Source organism: Mizuhopecten yessoensis, unplaced genomic scaffold (assembly GCF_002113885.1).
Source record: "Mizuhopecten yessoensis strain PY_sf001 unplaced genomic scaffold, ASM211388v2 scaffold716361, whole genome shotgun sequence".
Taxonomy (NCBI): Eukaryota; Metazoa; Mollusca; class Bivalvia; order Pectinida; family Pectinidae; genus Mizuhopecten; species Mizuhopecten yessoensis.
In genome coordinates, this window is record NW_018480078.1 from 2,289,368 (window position 1) to 2,293,023 (window position 3,656).

The following is a 3,656-nucleotide window of genomic DNA, read 5'->3' on the forward strand; positions in this document are numbered from 1 at the left end:
GAGCGATGTGAAGATATAATTTTAATTAGATTGAATCCGCATTACAATGTTGCTTACCAGCCCTATGTACTATGACTATATCATACTGCGACAACTCCTCAATACATTGGGCCAGCTGTCCCTCAATATGTTTGAAGCTGAGAAGCCATGTCAGACTGTTATGGTTTGTTCGTACAATAAACCGCCGACCTAGAAGAAAGTGTCTATATTGCCGGATGAAAATGACAATGGTCAGTAGATCTCGCCAATCATGGTGTTTGAGGCGTCTGTGTCAAGAATGAAGACATCTTCCTAGTTTGGGTAGAATAAGGTCACTGCGTTTATGAGAGCATCGCGAGGCTTCTCGAATGCGTGTTGGTGTTCATCCCCCCAGACAAAATCCTTCTACTGCCCTGTCAAACTGTAAAGAGGTGCCGCAATCCCTGCAAACCCTTTAATGTGTTCTCGGTGGTAAAGTATGAATCCTAGAAAAGATTCAACTTCTTTTTTGGTTGTTGGTATAACCCATCTTTTTGCAGCTTCAATGTTATCAGGATTAACAGAGACGCCATCTGATGTGACCTACTTCAGGTGTTGGATATGATCTAAGATTTTTTTTTTTTCTAAATACCTTAATTAAAAACAAATGATTTGAATTTTCTATTTTAATAAACCTATTAATGTGAATTATTGATATATTCGAAACCAAAGTTTAGCAATTACATGTAAATTAACAAATTAAGATATAAATACCAATTTGAATTTATTTGAATTTGAAAGTTGAAAATAAGTAAACATCAGTAAAATTTGGTCGTCACGAATGTTAAGTTTCTGTATTTTGCTATAAAACTGAAACTTATTGCTGACGATTGTCAACGCGGGGACAGTAAAGACATAATTTTTAGGGATTCTTGTTATTTATATTTTACAATTACAAACTGCTAAACACCAAACTTTCTTTCACACATATAAAATTATTTCTTGGTATTTTAGGCATATCATTAATTGATGCATTAATAAAGATAGGTTTATATTGCTAAAAATAACGATTTGGTAATAATATTTTAATAATGTGTTTGAACTGAAAATTATTTCAAAATAAAATAAGACTTTTTATCAATTGATCATTTTTTCAATATCAGGATCACTACAATATGAATACAAGATTTTTTTATTTTTTTTTTATTAAAAATCTTTATATCTCATATGATATCTTATTAAACATTATCAGTTTCATACTACAAACCCTTACTAAGAACAGAAAGTCCACGTGATATTTATGTGAAGGCCTCAGTTTTTATAAATACAGAAGTGAATAAATTAACTAGCACCTTTGTGTCCTGATAATTATGTATACATTAATGTATTTTCTATGAATCGACTTATATTTAATTGGTTAATAATACAAGAACTTTTATTACGACAATACATGTACAAAACAATACTTTAAAGCTAAATGGACGAGTAAGGAATCAAGATTCGTGGAAATACGATCCTTGTACTATAAAAGTTACTTCCCTTCGCACAAAACAATACCCCCTTTAATAATAAAACTTAAAAGTCACGAGCTACTTCCCATTGTAAAAGCATTTATTGCTGATCTCATTAATAAGAAAAAAGTTCATTGAAAGTTGATTGAATAAACCAGTTATCTACCAGTTTGTCACACATTTCATCTATTTATGCTATTCTGATCGCTGAGCCTGGTTTTATGCAAAGAATCATATTTTGTCCACCGGTAGTAATACTGTCTAATTGTATCTGTAGTTATTCTTTTGTGCGAGCTTAAAAACCTTTACAAGAACACTTGTAAAATGTGGTTCCCCACATAATATATTATTTATATATCTCAACATTATATATTATTTATATATCTCAACATTATATATTATTTATATATCTCAACATTATATATTATTTATATATCTCAACATTATATATTATTTAGATATCTCAACATTATATATTATTTAGATATCTCAACATTATATATTATTTAGATATCTCAACATTATATATTTTTAGCGAATATCGTCGTCAGTATATAATTACACATGACACTATCTTTCAAACACATTAAAAACTTGTTTTGAAAAGCATCAAAAAATTGTTTGCTCGTGAATCAAAACGCGGAGTCTATATGTATTTTTCACCAAAGTATTTAGGTCCGCTGCTGCCTGTTGCTAATACTACTGATGACGCCTACATGAGTACCAGTAAACTGTAGACTTGAAGTTCCCACTGTAATCGGCCGTTAGGGATACATTAAAATGTTTAGATAAGTTTATGAAGATGATTGATTAACATATATAGGTATCCCTTCTCAACTTAGTTACTTTAACAGTACATCTTTGAACAAAATTGCGATTATAGCCTTCAGGCAAAGGATCATAGTACTGGTACGAAACGTAGAAGATAAGACGTTGCCTCATTTATTCGGGTTTTTTTCTGATACGAGAACGCACCGTGCAGCAAGAAAATATATAGCTAAAATTTATCCTGTTATAAATAAAGGAATACAACCATATATATGAAAACACTATATACCGGTATCATTTTATTGGGACAAAAGTCCGTTTTCATAAAACAATTATGCTGAACTCCGACTCTGTTTTCAGGCAAATAAATGTTCAATAGATTTTTACTATTTAAATGATTTTCTTTTCCTTATATAACTTGAACTAACATATTTAGATAAATGTTCAAGTTTTGAACTCGTTATAAGATCCGTGTGAGCTACAACCATGTTAGTTTAACCGCGAAGACATTCTTTTGAATACAACGCAAGATTTCTTAACACATATCTTTTTTACAGCGTATCTTTTTATTTTCAATAAAAGTGAGATTCACAAGGGGACGTCAAATAATATGTGCTTTTGGAGTCACTTAAAACCCAGTATGTAATGTTTGAACATTATACAAACACTATAAACATAAGTAAAACGTTGTCACAATATATCAACAGCATTCTACGGGTATGTAGTTATTTGGTTTAAACTTTGTTTTATTCAAATTTTGTTTGACAATACATCGAAATACATGTTTTATAAAACAGAAAAGGAAACAAAAACAAGTGTCGTGACACTTATGTAAATTTGTTACCTGCTTAGTAATCAGCTTTTCAACACTAGCTACAAGAATGAAGTAATATGTACAATAGAATAATTACGGGAATAGGGGCGGGGGTAATGGATTGGTATGCAGTGGAAACCAGGAATGAATAACATATCAATATACATATGATCATCAGATGGTAATATCATATTGCTCTATTGCGATGAGTATGTGGAACACGATTCTGTAAAATATAACAATGGAATAGTAGATGAAAATGTCAGCAGTCCTGTAAGTGGACACTCGAAAAAGGTTAAAATGTATATACAAGTTACATAGAATAAATCACCACTAAATCAACTATTGACAAAATTAGTATGTCACAAAGCACCGCCATGATTATTAAAAACGTTGCAGTTCACATACTAGCCATCACACTTATCAAATATAAGTCCATAAAACACTTTCCCGCCTCGTCCCTGGTACGTCCTGCTCTTTCAAGGTAACACATCACTTTTATCAAACAATCATAATCATGGCGAGTTAGTGACATAATATGGTATAAAGAAATGCAATGGCAAAATCACTGAATAAGCATATAAGTCCAAATACATTTTAAAACA